Raw genomic sequence first — 8,613 nt, 5'->3', positions numbered from 1 at the left:
TATGGTGAGGATCTAAAGAGAATCAAGGGTGGAAGAGAACTCAGAGAACTCGCATATTGAATGCACATTCACTTACCATATGCATCTACTCTTTGAAGAAAAAATATTCAGAAAAAAAGTTTGACATTTTTTTTTAATTACACGTCAGCTCTGACTGACTGCGACGTCAGCGCAGACTCACTGCCACGTCAGTGCAGACCGACACGTGGCTCAATATGTACCACACAGACTGACACATGTCAGTCTGCACTGACGTGGCAGTCAGTCAGTGCCGACGTGGTAGTCAGTCTGCGTTGACGTTAAATTTTAAAAAAAGCAATGATGTCCCATGTATTAAATTGTATTAATATAATTATAATTAAATGCAAGCATGTGGAAAATTATTTTTCACACATTTACTAATACACACACTTCTTTTTATTTTTTTTTGGCAAAAAAATGTTATGAATTAAAAACAGGTAATTAACCCGATATCTACCATAACCTTCAATTTTCTATACCATACATATTCAAGAACCAATGTATTTTTATTCTTTTTTGTCTTTTATTGTATTCATACAAATCTTTTGTCTTGCATTGTAATCATATAAATCTTGATGCTAAGAAATCACATATACATCCATGAATGAACAATCTTTAAGGATACGATTTTTAAATCCTATTTTAAACCTTTTTTTCTTATTGTTTTCAAGTTTGTTCATGATCCTTTATGATTTTCTTATGTAGTTTGCTTGCGTATATGTTTTTTTTTTCTGATTCTTTTTGTGTGGCTGGTGGTGCTGATGCTTCCACCAACGAAGCTGATAACGGAAGCATATGCATATGTGACGGTTAAAACAAATGTTAAATTTTGTATACATATATAAGTGATTTATAGTAATGTATATATTAACAAATACTTCGTACATTTTTTGTAGTATTTATATTTTAAACATGTTTAGTATAATTGTGCTATAGGAGGCTATGTTGGAGTCTGTTTTCTATCAATAAAATCAGTAAAATCATATATCAACGTACATTAATAGTTAACCTAAAACTATTGTGAATGACACTAATATTATAAACATCTTATAATAAACAATATAAAAATATATACTATAGATATTTAAATTCAATTAATTTAACCAAATAGCGAGTAATAAATGTAATTAACGGGTCAATGACACTAATATTATAATGTAGATGTCTTCATCAAATTCGTAAAATTCTGGGGTCGATGAACTGGTATATATATATATATATATATATATATATATATATATATATATATATATATATATATATATATATATATATAGTAGAGGGATCAAATGAGAACTTTTTTTGTGTGAGAACCCTGAGAACTCAAAAATAAACTATAATGCGAGCAAAAAAGGAGAAATTCGAGCAAAAAAAAGAAAAATTCGAACAAAAATAGGAAACGGACGAACAAAAAAAAGCAATTCGAGCAAAACATGGAACAAGGGCGAACAAAAAAAAGGCGGGCGAACAATTTTGTGTTCTACATTTTTGATAGTCGAACAAAAAAATGTAGAACACACGGGTAGTCGAACAAAAATGCTGATATTTGAACAAAAATGTGTTCTAGATTTTGAAATTCGAAAAAAAAAATCGATAATGAATTTTTTTGTTCGTCTTTGTTTTTGATTTTGCTCGAATTTCTTTTTTTTGCTCGCCCGTGCACTTTTTTTTGCTTGAATTTCAGTGTTTTTGGAGTTTCTAGAGTTCTCACACTAAAAAAATTCTCACTGGATCCTCTTCCTATATATATATATATATATATATATATATATATATATATATATATATATATATATGACACATTTATGCCAAGTATATATGCAACACTATTTAGTTACTAATCGCAAATGGCGAGGCTACTTCAATGGCTATGGGTCATATGACCCACATATTTAATTTTTCATTAATAATGTACTCTTTAAATTGTACATGACATCACTAAATTTAAGTATAGGACTTCATATATATTCAAAATTTATAGATTTTTATAGGTAAATGACCACTAAAATATCCTTCAAATATAATTAGTATTGGAAAAAAAAATCAGGATCCCATTGAACTTTGATCCTAGATTCGACACTGCTAATTGCTTTTGAGCACCCATCGGCCATCATTACGTATAGGGTTTGTAAACGTTAGCTAGCATTACAAATCTCAACACATGAGATCTTGCATCATTATATCCAGCAAGCCAGCCTAGCTACACATTTTTCTCTAATAATAATACTAATTACTATTTACTAAGATCTATATATATCGATATATATACATGAGAGGCCCATTACATAAATTGGAGAAAAGGGATTGAGAGCAAAAACTACCCGATCGAGGAAAATGAGAACGGTCGTCGATCCTCATGGCAACTTTTATAGTGATTTTGAAGAAGAAGATGATAATAATGAAAGTTATTCATCACCTTACAAATTACGCGAAGGATCCTCGTCATCATCCTCGTCATCATCGACTGTTTCATCATCAATAAAACAAAATAATACCGAGAAAATGGTGGAAGTAGTTAATGTGTTGGTGGTGGCAGGATGTAAAAGGTGTTTGATGTATTTGATGGTTGCTAAGCATGTAGAAGAATGCCCAAAATGTAATGCTCAACTCATTCACTTTCACACATCTCTAGCTTAATAATAATTACGGAGTACATTACAGTATAAGATATGATTATTTACTCTATTAATCAATGTCTACCTCCCTTAATTTTGTTAGTATATGATTATGCAATATGCAATTTAATTGTTTAATTTTATGCTTACTTTTCATTTTAACAAGAATTTTAAAGGGAAGGTCAACAAGTTGAATTGTATGGTTGTTATTATAAGTGTAAGATTCGGGAAATGGAAGGAGAGTGGGTTTTGTTGGGTAGAAGATATTTCTATAATTGTTTTTGATAAAAAAAAAATCGAAATAAATAGTGTTAATGCACATTTTTTTTTTTTTTAAAGGCAAGCCCCCGAAGTGTAATGTGAAGATTGAACCTGAATCCTTTTAGAATGTTCCAAGCATCTTACCACCAAGCCACTCCTTGGGGTTGCTAATGCACATCTTTGAATTTTGAAATGAACAAATTACACGGTTGGTCAGTCCTGTTTGGCTAATATTGCACATTAGCCACTAACGTTTATTTTGGACACGGCTGGTCACCCAACTATGCACATGGTTTCGTGGTTGGTCACTCGACCTAACGATTGTTGAATGTTTCCGTTAATATAAGTCATGTGCAAATGTGCTAAACATGTGAGGGTGTTTTCGTCTTTTTACCTTTTTCTTCCCCATTTAACTTACATGTTCACTTACTTCCCTTCATTATTTTAACAAAACTGCAAATGATAAACCCAACAATACCCAAATCATAAACTAAATTGCAATTCAAATTATACAAATTCAAATTCAGATAATTTATCCGTGATGTTATAATTATATCAATAGAGAACATACTTTTACTATTCACTAAAAAATAATTATATCAATAGAGAACATACTTTTATTATTCACTAAAATTTTTTATTCTTAATTTTAATCAAACACTAAAAAATAGGTTTTGTAAGTTAACCATTAACAATAAAAAAATGAAATAAGACCCTTAATTAATCATTATTCATTATGTTTCTTCATCCGTTCGTTATCCATTAAGACGAGATGAACCAAACTTACAAATTTATTTCAATATAACCATCAAACAAACACTACCACTGCCGGCCGCAGTTAAGGTGGATATATACAAGTACCATGTTGGGATCGTGCTACACCATAATGTTTCTTCATCCCTTCGTTATCCATACTCAAACCTCTCGTATAGCGCATCACACGTGTCGATCACGTGCCAATAAAAACCACATCAGTGCGAAATATCATAACATTGCGCGCCACTTAAGGTGTATATGCGCTGAAAAGTGACATGCGGAAATAGACCCCGAACCTGCCATCCCCAGAAGGGACACAATGGTGTAGCATGATTCCAACATGGTACTTTTGTCAGAAAGTGCCAGACACTACAAGACAGACCCGGCAGACCCGACAAGAATACTTTTACTTTTGCCAGCCATCACAGACCAATAATACAAAGGGGACTCGCCACGATCTCTTTGTCCTATTACGTGACACTAACAGACAATGCGAAGTTACACAATAAATAAGAAGCTCAAACTACGACACAGATGGATTCCAATCATCAGAAGAACACCTCACATTCGTATATTCGTTGTCGTCAACAGTCAGACCACCCTATTACCCGCACTAGTCTGTCAATGCAATATTCTCCCCCGCTACCGGGTTCACATTATCTCAAGCTACCATCTTAAGGTTAAAGGTAAGGTTCTATGAACATTAACCCTACAAACCTCTTGCGAGCCATCGATACCGGCTATCCTGACGATAGTGGGTCGACGTTTTACCAACCCTGTCGAGATCCTCATCTTACATGGGGTTATTCACGGTACACCATACCGGAGAGTTAAACTCGAATGACCCTTAAATCTCCCCGTTTGTTGTCAAGTATGGACTGAACCCGTCTGATCCAATCTATGCTTGATCACCGAGCATTTTTGTTTTCTTTTGTATTTGTTTATAGGTTTCTTCATTCTTGATGAAAGTCCTTGCTTAGTTATATTTTAGTTATGTTTTTTTTAATGACACGAAACAAAATGGCTTTATTTAATTTTATTTTTCCTACATTTCATATTGGTAAAAATCACACGAGGGTAATGTTTAAACGAGCCCAGCCCATCTTAGTCCAGACCAGACCAACCTACTAGGTCTAAGAGCCCATTAGCTATTATGAACATGAAGAGGAGGTACTGCAAACAGAAAATAGAATCAAAATTTAGAAATAGAAACAGAAACAGAAAAGAAAATCAGGGGAGAATGGGGTTTTGGGGGACGCGAGTGATGGAAATAGTAAAGAAGCACGATTCAGGTGGACTTGTTTGGAAGAGAATTAAGCTCACCACCACCCGTAAAGCCAACGCCAAGAAGCGTATTCTTCGTGTTTGGCAGGTATCCTCTCTTATTCTCATTCTTTTTATTTTATTTTTAATTTAGGATTTTTAATAATAATTAATAATAATAATAATAATTATTATTATTATAATTACTAATTACTATTTCATTTGTTGATTATTGCTGTATTATATCACGAATTACCTTGGATTTTAACTACGTTCGTAAAGTCTACTCATTCCTATCGGTGTATTAGGGTTCTTTTAATCATATATTTATACATTTGGGGGTTAAGTTTGCTGTTATTCGAATTGTATATGATTATTAATGTTGATTAGTAATGCTTGATCGAATGTCTGCGGTTTATGATTTATCTTATTCAGTGTCTGTCAATGATGCTAGTGATTTTATGATGATGATGATGATGATGATGATGATACTAATTATATATTCATTGATAATTATATTATGTGTGGCCTAATATAAACTCCCTTGTAGCTCTGTCTATCATACCAGACTTTGGGGAGACTGGTTTTCTTGCCTTAGATAACAGTAAATGGGACCCACACATCGTTCGAACTTGTTTTTCAAATGCAGTTTGAAATTAGGTTGTAAGTTGGCATGTGACAATTTGTTAAAATTGGTCTATATGCGTTGAATACGAGCAGTTTGTATTCTTGATATAATACATTCCGTATTATGAAATGCTGCAAGCCTGCAACCATTGTTTGTGAAACAAACTTTTGGTGAGTGGCCAATTGTCGCAATATTTAGGATATGCGAGATACGACAAGTAGCTCGGCTCATGTAGACACGTATAGGTGACCAGTAGTAGTGTTGTTAGCAAGTTTGTTAGTTGATAGTTGTACAATATCTTAATCAAGTTTTTTAGTTTTATTGATGTATGAAGGTTTGAGCCATGTGAGATTAACATTGCTGTTATGTGTGACACAATTAATTATAGAAATCTAAGAAATTGTCTGGTCACTAGTTTTTATTCTGAAGCAGAAACATGTCATTTTTTGAAAATATAAGTACGTGTACAATTGTTTTCTCATAACTTTGTGTTCCCGTACTAAAAACAATGTTGGACCAATTGTGGTTTTCTAAAGGGATGATAGCGCTAGACCTTTTAACTTTTACGTAATGTTTTCTTTAGCCTGACGGTTGCATGATATTAGGTGTTGTTTGTTTCCTAAGATGTTTTTGTCTGAAGATTTGCAAACCTTGTATGTAAAGAAGATGTGGCCTGAAGGTCTGTATGCTGAATAGTGACGAATGTTTGTTTTATGTCTGCAAAATAACTTAATCCTGTCTGCAACACTTAGAAGTACATTTTTAAGTCTGCGAGGTTGCAGACAGAATAAGACATTATTTTATCTTATGTCTTCAGAAAAACAAACAGTTTGCAATAAAAACAACATCAAGCGCCGCACAGACATAAGACATAATAAGATCTGCATAGTGAAAAACAAACAACACACCTTAGTGTTGTTACTACCTACTGATTTCTTTGATGACAATGCTTATATTTTCACCCTTTGTATTACATTGTTTCTCTATTTGAGCTGCAAATGCAACCGTTCATTGAAATCTAACTTCATTAGTTATCTGAAATGATAAAAACTTGGTTCCTTTTTGTAGAACGAAGCTGTTCTGAGGGCATGCGCAGAGCCACCACCTTCAAAGAAGACACCAACAAGTACTGAAGGGGCCTCTGTGCAAAAAGTCTAGACAATCAATATGAGAATACCTAACAAGCCCGAAAGGTGTTGTTTTCCCCCGGGTTTTTATATTGTTATTTGTTAGACCTGTGCTGCTGTGCACCTTTCTTTAGCACTAATACTTTCATAATTATAGAAACTCATTAGTTTTGCTAGAAAAATGATTGATGTATGGTTGTTTTTTGCACAATTTGAGTGTCGTTTCTTTTTTTAAGGACTACCTCGTTTATCTTTTGTCGAATTTAATTATGATGTGATGCTCCCTCCGTTTCATAATTATTGTCTCTCGACAAAAATCACAAAGTTTAAGAAAAAAGTGACTGTCACATATACTTTTTGTTAACTTTCCAGTTTACCTCTTCCTTTTTTACACTTTTTTGTTTTACATACATAAAGCAAGGGCATAAAAGAACGTTATCTATTTATATTTATGGAAGTGGACAATTAATTTGGGACAGTTCAAAAAAGAATAGTGGACAATAAATATGTGACGGAGGTAGTATATATGTATGACATATCATGACTGCCCAAAATTCCTTTAGTTAAGTATCTAATATGATCAAGATGCGTTTGATTAGTGGAGTACTGTTGGAGTAAAGGTCACCGTCTACTTTTTTATTTGCTTACATGTTGATTGCAAGATAAATCACCATCGGTGTCAAATTTATAACAAGTGTATACTGCTGTGTGAAACTTGTCCACAGAGTAATGATTCTGAATCTTGAAATAAGATAGCGAGGACCCATTTTAGATTTCGAAATATGCGGTTAGATAAGATAGCACTCTAAGCTGAAAATTCATCCGAGTCCCTCTCGAAAAGACATTAAGAGATAAAGCGACCGTTTATGTTATAAGAGAAAAAGAATGACAAATCCCTTTTCGCTCCTTTATGTTGATTTTAGTATGGAATAATATCAAAGAGTCCTTGTAGCTATTAGTGGATTTCCATTTTTGCACGCAATTACTAACTTTGCACCCAAAGCGGGAGAATTGCGATTTTCTTCTTTCTTTTTTGAGCTATGATATATTCCGAAAATTGTCTGTTATAGAGTTTGTTGATTTGATGATGTACGATATTGCATGAAATCTGTACTTTGGATATGATATGTGACGGTAATTCGGTAACCATAGTTGTTTGGATATGATATTGCGTACGTTGATGGCCGTAAGTTTTGACCCGGTCGATCGTGTGGGTTGTTTGTTTGTTGCATATAATCTTCTGTGTGATATCAGCAGATCTGTTACCTCATATTTTGAAACAGGCTTTGCTTTTTGAACTCATGATCCTGTATTGTCATTAGTATTACTTTGTTTTGTACGTGAAATGTTTGGCTTTTTGGGTGGGTTTGTTTAGCGTCTTTTCGTGAACGTTTAATTGATTAATGTGGATAAGTTAGTGTTAATCCCTTATTGACAAACATCCATAGGGGACCTACAAGCCGTCTATATTTTGCAAGCTATCTTGTTTTTTTTTTTTTTCTTTATATTTATATTTAATTTAATTTAGAATTTATTTTGAAACGTCGCTGTTGCAGAGTGTGTAAGCAATCTTGCTATTTCTTTACCTAAATAAACAGCATTTAAGGTGGTTGGTTTTGGAATTGGTCAACTCGTGCACTGCTCTTGAGTAAGTGGGGGGACCTTTACTTTTATTTTATTTTGGAGTTTGCTAATGACATAATTAAGAGGTTATTATATCCTGATGATTATATACAAGGCCGATCTTGAGTATTTTAGTATCTAGAACGAGGCGAAAAAGAACCTTAGGCCTTAATGAATAATATAAGCTATTTAAAAATGGTCGTTAGATCATAACGAATAATATAAGCTATTTTTTAAAAAAGACTCAAATGAATACTAGCGAACTTAATCATTCTCTTTTACCTAGGGCTTTGATTGTTTTTTTGTGTCCGTTGTGTTT

The 8,613-nt window shown here is 33.2% G+C and overlaps 1 long non-coding RNA gene and 1 pseudogene across 1 annotated transcript; both read left to right on the top strand.

Annotated features, from left to right (window-relative positions):
- The first annotated feature begins 236 nt into the window (after window positions 1-236).
- LOC139864688 (uncharacterized) lies at window positions 237-2,714 on the top strand (annotated as a pseudogene).
- Window positions 2,715-4,880: 2,166 nt separating this feature from the next.
- LOC139864932 (uncharacterized) lies at window positions 4,881-6,912 on the top strand. Its single transcript, XR_011764540.1, has 2 exons — window positions 4,881-5,025; window positions 6,613-6,912. It is a non-coding gene; the product is annotated as an uncharacterized lncRNA (long non-coding RNA).
- Window positions 6,913-8,613: the final 1,701 nt, after the last annotated feature.

The sequence above is a fragment of the Rutidosis leptorrhynchoides genome, chromosome 8 (assembly GCF_046630445.1).
Source record: "Rutidosis leptorrhynchoides isolate AG116_Rl617_1_P2 chromosome 8, CSIRO_AGI_Rlap_v1, whole genome shotgun sequence".
NCBI lineage: Eukaryota > Viridiplantae > Streptophyta > Magnoliopsida > Asterales > Asteraceae > Rutidosis > Rutidosis leptorrhynchoides.
This window is presented reverse-complemented; position numbering and strand designations above follow the sequence as displayed.